This window comes from Pan paniscus, chromosome 7 (assembly GCF_029289425.2).
Source record: "Pan paniscus chromosome 7, NHGRI_mPanPan1-v2.0_pri, whole genome shotgun sequence".
Lineage (NCBI taxonomy): Eukaryota > Metazoa > Chordata > Mammalia > Primates > Hominidae > Pan > Pan paniscus.
The window spans coordinates 43,562,450-43,577,214 of record NC_073256.2 but is presented as its reverse complement, the minus strand read 5'-3'; positions in this window follow the sequence as shown (position 1 = coordinate 43,577,214).

The following is a 14,765-nucleotide window of genomic DNA, read 5'->3' as shown; positions in this document are numbered from 1 at the left end:
TGCCCTTAGAAAAACTGTACACATGCTAATAGCAAATAATAAGAATAAAAATCCTCTTTTACAGGGACTTTTGGGCTTGTTAGGAACCAGGGGTACCATTAAGAGACAATTGCGGTATCTCATGGATGTGAGGAAGCAGAGCTAATAATAACATAACATAAAGTAACATGCAGACATATGAGTTGAAAGTAAAAAGATTAAAAAAGATATACCATGAAATCACCCAAAGAAAATAGAAGAAAACAATAAAGAAAAGTGCAGAAATCAGTGAAATATAAAAGTGGGAAACAATTTTTAAAAATCAACAAAAGCAGAAGTTGATTATTTGGAAATTGTAATAAAATTGCTTAATAATTTTTTTTTTTTTTTTTTTTTTTGAGACGGAGTCTCGCTCTGTCGCCCAGGCTGGAGTGCAGTGGTGCTATCTTGGCTCACTGCAAGCTCCGCCTCCCGGGTTCACGCCATTCTCCTGCCTCAGCCTCCGGAGTAGCTGGGACTACAGGTGCCCGCCACCGCGCCCGGCTAATTTTTTGTATTTTTAGTAGAGATGGGGTTTCACCGTGTTAGCCAGGATGGTCTCCATCTCCTGACCTCGTGACCTGCCCTCCTCGGCCTCCCAAAGTGCTGGGATTACAGGCGTGAGCCACCGCGCCCGGCCTATAAAATTTTGTTAATAAATCTAACAAAAGCCCCTAATCTAGAAAAAAGAGAAAACACAAACTAGTAATAACTGGAATGAAAAATGGAACATGATTACATCTTATAGACATTAAGTAATAAAAAATATATAACTAATGTCAATAAATTTAACAACTTAGAATAAATGTAGAAAGTCTTTGAATAAACAACTTTCTGAAACTTATTTAAGAAGAAATAGAAAATCTGAGTAGTCTTGGATCTATTAAAATTTTTTTAAAAAAAGGTTAAAATTTCACAGAGAAACTCTGGGACTGAATGTCTTTACTGATGAATTACAAAAGCAAAACACACAAACAAACAAAAAGCCAAAACAAACATTTGATGATGGAAAACTACCAATTTTACATAAATTATTCCAAAAAACAAGAAGAGAGAACATTTCCCAATGCATTTTATGAGGACAGCATAACCGTGATACCAAAACCTGATAAAGACATTATAAAAAAGAAAATTATAGTCCAGTATTCCTCGTGAATATATATATGAAAAGTTCTCAACTATTATTTGCCAGTCAATTCCAGCAATAATATAAAAAAGATAACACATAGTGGTCAAATAGGGTTTATCTTAGGAATAGAAATTGGCTTAACATTTGTAAAGCAATCAATGTACTTTACCATATAAACAGAATAGAGGGGAAAACATGATTGTTTCAATATATGCATCATTTGATACAATTCAACAACTGACCTTGGTTAAAATTCTTATGAAACAGGGAATGGAAGGAAGTTTCTTCAATTTGATAAAGAATATCTGTTAAGGTTGAGTGCAGTGGCTTATGCCTGTAATTCCAGCACTCTGGGAGGCCCAGGCAGGTGGATCACCTGAGGTCAGGAGTTGGAGACCAGTCTGGCCAACACGGTGAAACGCTGCTTCTACGAAAACACAAAACTTAGCCGGGCATGGTGGCACGTGCCTGTAGTCCCAGCTACTCAAAAGGCTAAGGCACAAGAATCGCTTGAACCCAGCAGGCAGAGGTTGCAGTGAGCCAAGACTGCACCATTACATTTCAGCATGGAAGATAGAGTGACAGTCTACCTCAATCAAAAAAACAAAAAAAAAAGAAAAAGAATCTATGAATATCTGTTAAAATCCTAATATACTTAATGGTGCAATATTAACTGCTTTCCCTCGAAGATCTGTAAAAAGAAGTGACGTCTGCTCTTACTGCTTCTATTCAACATAGTACTGGAAGACTAAGTGGTGGAAGTGGAAAAGTACCCCACGAGAAATAAAAGAGGCAAAAGCTGAAAAAGAAGAAGCAAAGATACCTCAATTGAGAGCTGACATGTTTCTGTTAGGAAATTCCAAGGCATCTATAAGCCACTTGAACCAATAAGTAAATTTAGCAAAATTGAGGAATATACATCAATATTTTAAAATCCATTATTTTTCTATATACTAACAATAAACACTGAAAAATGCGACTTAAAAACAATACCATTTTCAATGGCATCAAAGAAATTCCCCTAATATCCGGGAATAAATCTAACAAAAGATGTCTAAGACCTCTATACTGAAAAGTATGAAACATTGCGAAGAGATATTTGTAATAAATGGAGAGATGTATCATAATCACTGACTGGAAATTTTAAATTGTTAAGATGTCAATTCTTATCAAATTGATTTATAGATGCAATGCTATTCCAATTAAAATCCCAATAGACTTTTAACATTTGTAAATCAATCAATGTACTTTACCATATAAACAGAATAGAGGGGAAAACATGATTATTTCAATATATGCAGAAATATCATTTGATACAATTCAACAACTGACCTTGGTTAAAATTCTTATGAAACAGGGAGTGGAAGGAAGTTTCTTCGATTTGATAAAGAATATCTGTTAAAGTTGGGTGCAGTGGCTTATGCCTGTAATCCCAGGACTTTGGGAGGCCCAGGCAGGCTGATACCTGAGGTCAGGAGAAGTTTTGTAGAAGTTGATGAGCTGATTCAAAAATGCAAAGGATATAGAATAGCCAGGACAGCCTTGAAGAAGAAGAACACAGCTGGAGGGCTTATTTGTCAGACTGCAAAGGTTACTACCATCAGTTGACTTTTGTCAAACACATAAACAATTTAATAGGGAAACAAACTTAATTTCAATAAATGACACTGTAGCTGGGTAACCATATGAAATACCTTGACCAGTACCACACCACACATATAAAAGTTAATTTAACATGGAACCTAGGCCTAAAAGTAAAAGTTAAAATTATAAAATTTTCAGAAGAGAACTCAGAGGAATATCTTCATGATCTTTGGAGAGCAAAGATTATTTAAGCACAAAAAGTACTAATGACAAAGGAAAAACAATGATGAATTGGACTTTGCCAAATTAAGAAAATGTCTGTTGATCGAAAGACAATGTCAAGACAGGAAAAAGGCAAGCCACAAACTGGGAGAAAATATTGGAATCCATATATATGTAATGGATTCCAATATATAAACTATAGCTAAGTTTGTATTTTTAGAAGAGACAGGATTTTCCATGTTGGTCAGGCTGGTCTTGAACTCCTGACCTCAGGTGATCTGCCCGCCTTGGCCTCCCAAAGTGCTGAGGCTACAGGCGTGAGCCACTGCGCCCAACTGGAATCCATATATTTGACAAAGAACTTGTGTTGAGAATAAATAAAGAATGCCTGTAATTCAGCAAAAAAAATCAACCTAAATATGGGCAAAAGATTTGAAGAACCTCAACAAATAAAGATGTCTGTAGGCTTAATATGAATAGATTCTTCTCATGAAACATCATTAAACATCAGGTAAATATAAATGAAAACCATAATGAGGTACCATTAACATTTTCAGGATGGGTAAAATTAAATAGGGTGTAAATATAAAGGTTGATGAGGATGATGAGCAACTGCAATACTTATATTTCCTGGTAGAAGTACGTATTGGTATAACTGCTGTTGAAAACTGAGTTTCTAATAGAGTTAGATACCTGTCTATACATATGTACCTAAAACCCTGCAATTCCATGCCAAAGTATTTATTCAAGGAAAATGATACGTATGTCCACAAAATGACTTGCACAAAATATTCAAACAGAAAACTGGCAACACCCAGATGTTCGTCAATAGGAAAACAAACACATTGTGGCATGCTTCTATGTGGAATACTACTCAGTAATAAAAAAAGAATAAAGTATTGATACATACAACAACATGAATGAATCTCAAAAACATAACATCGAATGAGAGAAGCCAGACACAAAAGAGTACATACATTATATGATTCTATTCCAATATATTAATCCATTTATATGGAATCAAGAATAGTCAAATCTATGATGATTGGAGTCAGTATAGTGGTTGTGGGGCGGGAGGAGGATAGGCTGAGAAGGGGCAGGTGTTGGAAATGTTGGTCAGAATAATGGTTTATACATTTGTAAAAATGCATCAAGTTATTCATTTAAGATTTGTGAATTTTACTGCTTATAAACTATTTCTCAAGAAGGTGCAAGAAACAAAGAGTATATAATGAGTGCAACAAAAACTGCTACAATCAGTGTTGCAGGAACTCAGCAGAGAAAAGTGACTCAACAGGAAGGCTGGTTGAGTAAGATTCAAAGAGTAGGCAGAAAAGGACCTGAACCCCGCAGAATGACTAATATTTATAGGGGAATGGAATGGTTGTGGTGGGCGGTTTCACCTAGACCAGCCAATGCAAAAAGCTTGTAGTAATTCTAAATCTCAGGAGCTCACATTGGCACTATGACTCTTTATGACTTTGAGAGTCACTAGAGGTATACTCCAATCAAAGATCTCTTTTTTCTAACTAACTTAAAAATGAAAAATTGATAACGCATAGTAAACATTTTAGGCCAACCAAATAAGTTTGGTGTTTGCAACAGCCATATTCAACGTTTCATGATGGTCTGGGCTTATTTTGAAATTGTCTTTTTGCTCGGTTGTACAATAACCAAAGTCATGGGTGGGACAAGCTGGAAACCTCCCAAAAGCCTTTTGAAAGTAGATGAAATATAAACTATAGAGTGATAAAAACTTAAAGATTCATCTTGGCAGTGGCTCACACCTGTAATCCCAACACTTTGGGAGGCCAAGGTGGGTGGATCACCTGAACTCAGGAGTTCAAGACCAGCCTGGCCAACATGGCAAAATCCTGTCTCTACTAAAAAATACAAAAAAAAAAAAAAAAAAAAATTAGCCGGGTGTGTTGGGGGGTGCCTGTAATCCCAGCTACTTGGGAGGCTGAGACAAAAGAATTGCTTGAACCTGAGAAGTGGAAGTTGCAGTGAGCCGAGGTTGTGCCACTGCACTCCAGACTGGGCAAAAGAGCAAGACTCCATAACAACAACAACAACAACAACAACAACAACAACAACAACAAACAAACATCTTGGATTTTAGCATTCTTTTTTTTTTTTTTTTTTGAGACAAAGTCTCACTCTGTCTCCCAGGCTGGAGTGCAGTGGAAGGATCTCGGCTCACTGTAACCTCTGCCTCCCAGGCTCAAGCAATTCTCCTGCCTCAGCCTCCCAGGTAGCTGGGATTACAGGAACATGCCACCATGCCTGGCTAATTTTTGTATTTTTAGTAGACACAGGGTTTTGCCATGTTGGCCAGGCTGGTCTCAAATTCCTGACCTCAAGAGATCTGCCTGCCTTGGCCTCCCAAAGTGCTAGGATTCCAGATGTTAAACAGTCTCATTTTAAAAACTGAGAATTGATTACATCATCTCTAAGGCTTCTTCCACTTTCAACAAAGCTGCAATCAAAGGTTTGATTTGCTAATTAATCTAATCATTCTGACATGAAATGTCCTCTATAATCTGGTCCCAAGTCCCCTTACCATTTAAATCCTGTTTGTTTCCCAAATAACCACATCCTCATTCAAAGCCTACAGCTTTTCTGAGTCCTCCTTTTACACCATCTCCTCTTATTAGAAAGTTGTTTTCATGGGTATATGATGGCAGAAACAAAACAAAACAAAAGTAAGTTGTTTCCAGCTGGGTGTGGTGGCTTTCACCTGTATCTCAGCACTTTGGGGGGCCAAGGCAGGAAGATCACTTCAGGCCAGGAGTCTAAGACCAGCCTGGGTAGCATAGCAAGACTTTGTCTCTATAAAAAAACTAAAAAAAGTAACCAACATGGAGAAACCCTATCTCTACTAAAAATACAAAATTAGCCGGGCATGGTGGTGCATGCCTGTAATCCCAGCTACTTGGGAGGCTGAGGCAGGAGAATTGCTTGAACCCGGGAGGCGGACGTTGCGATGAGCCAAGATGGCACCACTGCACTCCAGCCTGGGCAACAAGAGGGAAACTCCATCTTAAAAAAAAAAAAAAATTAAAAAATTAGCTGTGTGTAGTGGCACATGCCTGTAGTCTTAGCTACCCTAGAGGCTGTGGCAGGAGGACTGCTTGAGCCCAAGAGTTCCAGGCTACAGTGAGCTGTAATCATGCTACTGCACTCCAGCCTGAGAAACAGAGTGAGACCCTACCTCAAAAAAAACCAAAAAAAGTTGTTTCCGTCTAGAATGCTTTAGCTACCTTCTCTGTACATTGACCCCTTCCCAGCCCTTTGGACCGATTTACTCAATGAAGACTCCCTTTACCACAATGATCAGCCCTCCCCTGCATTCCTGCAGTGTTTGGGATTAAAATCATTTATTTGGCAAGTATCATCTAGGGCCTTGTGTTATTGGTTATCCTTTAATATATTTGTTTTCTCTCCCAGCTAGAATGTAAGGAGAAATAATGCAGAACTTACAACATACACTTTCTCTGCAAAATTTCCTGTAGCATCTAGTTATGTTATTTCCAATCGAGACTCAACAAATACCTGGTGATTAATTGATTGGTTTATCCAGGTTACGAAGTATTCCTCAGATATTACTCACATTTCAGAATAGTATCATTTTGAAAATGAGGCATCAAATATGCACACATGCAATTCCCCAAAGGAGGGCCCATTTGCTGGCAGGAATGTTTCCACGTGAAATCAGGAAAGCGGCAGAAGCAAAAATCTCAGACCAAGGGATCTCAGATTTACAGTGATGTTGATGGATTGGAACATGTTATTAGCAAAGGCAGACTGGCTAAATCACAGACTAAGAAGCATAATAAGCTTTGGCATCTAGTATGCTTTGCTAAATTAAAGTTTAAAAAGGAAGACATGAATAAATGAAACAGTTACTTGACAGCTGGCCTATTAAATGAAAATGAATCCATGCAAGTTCCAGAACATACATTAAGCCACTTTGGATACCACTTAATCATGAAACTAAAAATATCCTCCAAGCACTCAGCTCATTTATGAGTTTGCTGAAAATGAATTAGACAGTATGAGAGGAATTAGTACCTGGTTACAAAGGAAATTTGAAGCCCTTTAAAAATTCTATTATTAGTAATCTGGTAGCAGCATTAATCATAGTTGTGTAGGTGGAGGCTGTGGACTCTTGGGCACTCTGATGATGTCTATTCTCTGCTTATAACATTATAATGACTTTCCATGGCCCTTGATATAATATTCAAAATCCTTTACATTTCACAAAGCCGTGCATCACATGCTCCTAACTTTGCAGCTTCTTCTAACAGTTTCCCTCTTTTCTCTGTGCTCCAGCCCACTGGCTTGTTGGTTTCCACATACTGTACGTGATTCCCTGCCTCAAGGCCTTAGCATATGTTCTTTTGCTTTCTGCCTGGAGCACTCTCCTATTTTTTGCACAGATACTCCCTATTCAATCGTATTACTTTCTTGGGAAGCTATGGGGAGTTCTTTTATTACAAATTCTTACAGCACTCTGTGCCTCTGTTTGACGATAAAAATCAAAATCAGAATAAATTAAGTGCACATAAATTTTATTTTTTGGTTTAATGTCTGTCTTCCACATTAGATTTTGTTCACGGGAATATCTTTTCCTCTGACCTTATGTTTCCCTGTGCAGGTACTTCCACCAGGGTAATCCTCCTACCTCTCTTTACACCTCTTCTCAGGTAGTAATTTTTCAGCTTTGAGTTTGGGAGAAAGAACTGGGCATGCGTGGCTTAACCCCTTGAGAATTTCTCTTTTCTGTTGCTGGTTTGTTGGCAAGAACCACATCCTGGATTGCTTTGCCCTGGGCGGGAGGTGTATCCCTAAAGGACAGAAGGTCGACATTTGTCCAGCAAGATGTGTGACCTGGTGGTGGAATATCCAATAGGTCTGTCAATAATATTGTGGACATTTTGATGTTTGCTTCTTCGGTTGCTGTTTTATTTCTCATTTAGCACAAAGCTTGAAAGGGGAAAAAAAGATGTTAAAAATTTTATTAGATTATACATTTGTCTTATTTATCCAATGTAACCCCAGCACCCAGCCCAGTTCCTACAAATTAATGACTGTTTCATAAATATTTATCACATGTATGAATTATTTAACCTCTCTAAGCCAGTTTCCTCAAATGTAAAATGGTGATAAAACCTACCAATCTGGCAGTGTTTTATAGGTGTCCAAGATACTATATTGAAGCACCCAGTATAGTACCTGGCATGTGGTTAAATGGATAAACATTCTGTAGCTATTATTATCTGTCTGCACCAACTGAGAATGATTTCTGTTTAGAGCTATTCCCTTCCACCAGGAGTCAAGATAATAACCATATGTCATTTGTGTCTCAAGGAAACACAAATCTTTCTTAAACATAACATAAAATTTTTGTTTTTGTTTTTGTTTTTTGAGACGGAGTCTCACTGTGTCGCCCAGGCTGGAGTGTAATGGTGCCATCTCGGCTCACTGCAACCTCTGCCTCCTGGGTTCAAGCGATTCTCCTGCCTCAGCCTCCTGAGTAGCTGGGATTACAAGCACGTGCCACCATGCCCATCTAATTTTTGTATTTTTCATAGAGATGGGGTTTCACCATGTTGGTCAGGGTGGTCTCAAACTCCTGACCTTATGATCTGCCTGCTTTGGCCTCCAAAGTGTTGGGATTACAGGTGTGAGCCACCATGCCTGGCCTAAAAATAACATAAAGTTTTACAACCCAACACTACATAGACCAGAAAGATTATCTACAATATTAAATAAGATATAATCTATTCAATGTATGTGTATAGATTTAAAGGAAATTACCAAAAATATATAAGACATTATATTCTTGTTCTCTTGTCTCTTATTGATCTTTCCATACTGAATTATTGAGAAAGCACTTTCAAAACCATAGTTAGAGTACAATATCTTCTGGACTTGGTTTAAATATACTCTGTGTGAACTGCATCACCCTTGGCATCTTGCACTGGTCTCTATCACATTGGCCATTCTTGGTAACAAGATTGTTGCACTGGCTGTGTTTAGCTGTCTCACTCTCAGCCTATAACTTCCCAGCACCCAGTCCCTGCATTCAGACATTCTGCTTCAGCTGTGCATTTCAGTGACAAACGCTGTCAGGAATGGCAGTGCCTCAGGATGTAGATTATAAAAGAGGAAAAGATGCATTATTATGGAGGGCTGGTGGGGTGAGGGAAAGCCTTTTTATAACTGGCTATCTGTTGGCAGTCTCATTTGAACAAATGTGGAGTGTCTCCACTTCTTATGTGACAGACTGACAAATTTATCTCTTTAAAAGTTGAAGGGAAGTCGGCTTACAGTTGGAATGAAGAAGGATACAAAAAATCTTTGCTCCTAAGGTAACAAAAAAGGAAGGAAGGAAGGAAAGAAGGAAAGAAGGAAGGAAGGAAGGAAAGAAGGAAAGAAGGGAAAGAAAGAAAGGAAGAAGAGAAAGAAAGTAAGAAAGAAAGAAAAAGAGAAAGAGAGGCAAAAGAAAAATCATAGTTTTCTGTGGATCTAGCTAAGAGCAGTAGATGCAAAGAAGCCATGATGAGCTGATGTCCAAAGAAAATGGGCTCCTCATCAATGAGTGGAGAGGAGCCTAAGCGTCCATCCTTGGGGGTGGATGCCTAGTCTGGTGGAGATGAGAAGAAACAAGTCGGCTGTGGATGGGGAGTCTGCATGGATGAGAAAGACACCCAGGCCTTGAATGGTAGTGAGGGCTGGCTGACTGGGTTGGACTTTGGAAGAACCCCAAATGCAAAGTCAAACGACTTGATCCAACCATCCTTTTTACTCCCCACCGCCCCTCTACAACACACACTCTTCCATCGTGATTTTTTCAGAGAAGGCAACAGTCTGGGAGGGATGAAAAGCGGAAAGACTATATGTCCAGAATTTTGTCTAGATTCTAGGGCACTACTGGAGCTGAATTATAAACCAAAATTATCTGAAGTAGAAACCCAACCTACTCCCAGTTGAAATACTGATAGGATCCAAAAATATCAGCCCCTGGGCAGTGGGTGCAGCACTGGGGATTGGGCTAATCAGAGATTAACTCAATCTAGTTAAAACCAGGGTCCAGCTCCAGCTCCAGCTGGCTCTAGGAGGAATCTGAATAATCAGCACTGTCTCCTCAACCCTCATCAGCAGCTAGAGAAAAGGGCTTTCACTTGCTTGGAAATAAACAAAATATAATACTCCAGTCTCCATTCTTTTTTAAACAGGAGCATAATAAAAGGTGTTAAGTTGGGCACAGTGGTGCAAGCCTGTAATCCCAGCTACTTGGGAGGTTGAGGCAGGAGTAAAACTGCCTTTTGCAAAGATTATGACAGTGAGAGAAGTCTAGCATGGCTTGCCCCATTTTCTTTCTAGCCTCACAGGCTGGCTGTCTTCATTCATTCCTGGGCACAGGGCAAATTAACCATGGGAGAAATTTAGTTTGTGGTTTAACTTTGAAGCAAGGATGAAAATAGTTTCTCCCTGAAACTGACTCCTTCTTTGTTGGGGAACTGAAACCACCATAGTAAGACTAATGAAAGCCACAAGATTAGGATTATGGGAGGGGCTCAAATTCTGCTAAAATGTAGGTGTAGCTTGCCTTTTCATAATCATTTACTGCACTGGAGGTCACAAGATTTGTGACTTCTCCAATTGCTCCTATATAGATAACATCACTATTGTAGGACCTAATATTGCTCTTTTGAGATGTTTTTCAGACTTTTGCATTCATGCAACCAACTGACTCCACCCAGACCCAGGACTCATGACTCAATAGGTCCCATGGCCCCCACCCAGAGGCTGACTCAGTGTACAAGGACTGTTTTCCACACCCCTATGATTTCAGCACCACCAATCAATAGCACCCATTCCCTAGCCCCCTGCCCACCAAACTATCCTTGAAAAACTCTAACCTTTGAGGCTTTGGGAAGACAAACTTGAGTGAAAACTCCCGTCCTCTAGCTTGGCTATGTTGTGGTAACTAAACTCTTCCCCTATTGCAATACTATTGTCTCAGTGAATTCGGTTTATCTGTGCAGTGGGCAAGAAGAACATATCAGGCAATTACAGGAGGATTGCCTGAGCCCAGGAATTTGAAGTTCAAATCTGGCCAGGGCAACATAATGAGACCCTGTCTCTAAATATGTGTGTGTGTGTGTGTGTGTGTGTGTGTGTGTGTATACATACATATATATGTGTGTGTGTATACATACATATATATGTGTGTGTGTATACATACATATATGTGTGTATACATACATATATATGTGTGTATACATACATATATGTGTGTATACATACATATATGTGTGTATACATACATATATATGTGTGTATACATACATATATATGTGTGTATACATACATATATATGTGTGTATACATACATATATGTGTGTGTGTGTATATATATATACACACACACACACACAGTGCTAGGCTAATGGTTTCGGCATGGACTCTGTCCATGGTTCTGGATCATGGGATTAATTAACAAATAATTTGTTTTCACTAGAAGCTGAAGTATTTAGCTAAAATCATATAATGCCAGGTTAACATTCCTTTTCTGAATAGAGTAACCAGACTAAGCAGTTTGGAGCAAAACTGTTTCCATAGTACATGTGGGATTCAGCCAAAAATTTGATAAAGGTTTTCATGAGGTTATATATATATATATATATACATACACATACATGTGAAGAAGCAGGAAAATATGACCTTCCATTATATGACCTTCCATTAGAGCAAAGCAGTCACTAGAAGCAAATCCAGTTATTAGAGTTAGAGGACAATGATTTTAAACAATAAAACAAGTATTAAAAAATGTTTAGGAATTTATAGGAAAAGATAGACATAATACGTAAAGACATGGGGCACTTCAGGAGGGAAATCAACACTTTAACAAAAGAACAAAATGGAAATTCTAGAATTAAAAAATACAATATCTGACATTTAAAAAATCATTGAATGGGCTCAATAACCAATTGTATGCCACTGTGGAACAAAGCACTGAACTTGAGGAAAGGTCAGTGGAAATTACTCAAACTGAAGGAGAAAAGAAAAACAGCTGGAAAAAAAATGAACAGAATGTCAGGACCTGTGGGATATTATCATGTGGTCTAACCTACATGTAGTTGAAATCCCAGGAAAGATAAGAAAGAACGAAACCAGAGAAATCTTTTGAAGAAATAAGAGCCACAATTTTTCCAAATGTGGTGAAAAATATCAACTCAAAGTCCCAAGGAGCTCAGAAAGCCCCAAGCAAGACCAACACAAAGATATCTACGCAAAGGCATGTTAAATCTGTGGTCCAGCCCAACTCAACTGAGCTCTAGCAGAAATCTGAATGACTTGTAACCCCCACCTCAACCTTACCAGCAGGCAGAGAAAAGGACTTTCACTCTCTCAGAAATAAACAGCACATAAATACCATATCCAGGTATTGTCCTACTTTTCAAACTGGTAAAAATCAAAGATCAAATCTTAAAACACTCAGAGGAGTTGAAGGACTAAGTGATGGTTATTCTGGTCCTAAATGTGACAAAAATAAAACTTTTTCCCAAAGTAGAAGTGATGGAAGTTTGAGCAAAAATAATTATACAATTTTGGAGTTCACAAGAAAAAGACAGGCTGATGTGTTTCCATCATTTTTAGAAAGTCGGATTGAAAACTGAATTTTTTGGCATAATTTTGTGGCATAAAACTCTGAAAGGGAATATAACACGTAAAGCTTTCACACATATAATTCTGAATGCGCACTTGTAAGAGATTCCAAAGAGGAAGGGTGTGTTTTGAAGTGATAATGGAAGCCCACAAAGGAAGAAGAATATCCAATTAAGTGAAATGAATCCAAGTCTTTATGCTCAGAAGTACTGTTTTCCAGAGTACTGAGATATCTTGAAGACGAAATTTACAAACTGCTGCCCTGAGGAATATATGTGAATATATATGCATTTCTTTCTTTTTTTTTTATTAGTCTTGGAATCAGAAGAGTTACCAGAATACTAGAGATGGGCACAATTTGTTCTGTTTTCAAAATAGTAAAGGTGTGTTCTTAAAATGCTAGGCTAATAGTTTTGGCATGGACTCTGTCCATAGTTCTGGATCATGAGATTAATTAACAAATAATTTGTTTTCACTAGAAGCTGAAGTGTTTAGCTAAAATCACACAATGCCAGGTTAACATTCCTTTTCTGAATAGAGCAACCAGGCTAAGCAGTTTGGAGCAAAACTGTTACCATAGTACACCTGGGTTTCAGCCAAGTATTTGATAAAGGCTTTCATGAGGTCTTTGTGGAAAAGTTAGAGAAGTGTATAAATGAATAGGTTGATTAATAACTGATTATAGGGCCATTTTCCGCATGTGCTGACACATGGACTGATGTTAATCAGCATGTAAAGATGTCTCTATTACTCCCTTCTTCATCTCTCAATGCCTCCTTAACCCACTGAGACCCAGATTCTGCCCACATCCCTCCAATGAAGCAAGACTTTCTAAGGTCCCCAGTGACTTGGTGGTCTCTAGACCTCGTGGATATTTTATTTCACCTGCCTTCTCAGGACAGTGGGCACTCCTGTAGGCACTATACTTGGAAACTTCTGAACTTGATTTTGGAGTCAGCACTCTCACCTGATTTTCTTCTTTCTTTTCTTTTTTTTCCTCTTTCCAATGCTCCTCCTCCTCCTCCTTCTTCCTCTTCTTTTTTTTGACACAGTCTCACTCTGTCACCCAGGCTGGAGTGCAGTGGCACAATCTCGGCTCACTGCAGCCTTCACTTCCTGTGTTCAAGCGATTCCCCTGTCTCAGCCTCCCAAGTAGCTGGAATTGCAGGCACATGCCACCAAGCCTGGCTAATTTTTGTATTTTTTTTTTTTTTTTTTTTTAGTAGAGACGGGGTTTCACCATGTTGGCCAGGCTGGTCTCGGACTCCTGACCTCAAATATTTCAAGTGCTGAGATTACAGGCGTGAACTACTGCACCTGGTTTCTTCTTTCATTTCTGCCACCTCAATAACACAGGGCTCTGATGTCCCCAGAAATCCTTAATTACTGATGTTCTCCAAAGTTCTGATTTAGACTCACTGCTCTTTTTCTTCTAACCATTTTCCTTGGGTTTTCTGATTTGTTTGTTGAATTCAACTTTATGAGTTCACTGATAGTGTTCAGGTGTCTGGGCTGCAGCCCAGATTTGTCTGCTGGAAGCCCCATACATTCATTAAGCTGCCTGCGGGCATCCCCACTTACATGTACCACAGATGGCTCACACATATGTTCAAAGCTACATTTGTCACTGCTCCTGTCAAAATCAGTCTTTACTCCTTTTCTTGTGTTTTCTATATCAGCGAATAGCACCCTGTTCATGTAACATACTCAGGCCAGAAACCTAGGAGCCACACTTAACTCCTCCTTGCCATCTGCCTTGAACTGAATTGTGTCCCCACCCCTCACCAAATTCATATGTTGAGTCCCTAGCCTCTAATATGATTATATTTGGAGATAGGACTTTAAAGAGGTCGTTAAGGTTAAATGAGGTCATAAGGGTGGGGTTCTAATCTGATAGGATTTGTGGCTTTATAAGAAGAGAAAGAGGGAGAGACATCTCTATTTCTCTTCATGCCCATGCACTGTGGAAAGGCCATGTGAGGACAGTGAGAAGGCAGCTGTCTGTAGGCCAGGAAGAGAGGCCTTCTCAGAACCTGACAATGCTGGAACGCTGATCTTGAACTTCCAGCTTCCAGAATTGTGAAAAAATACATTTCTGCTGTTCAAGTTACCCAGTCTATGGTATTTTGTT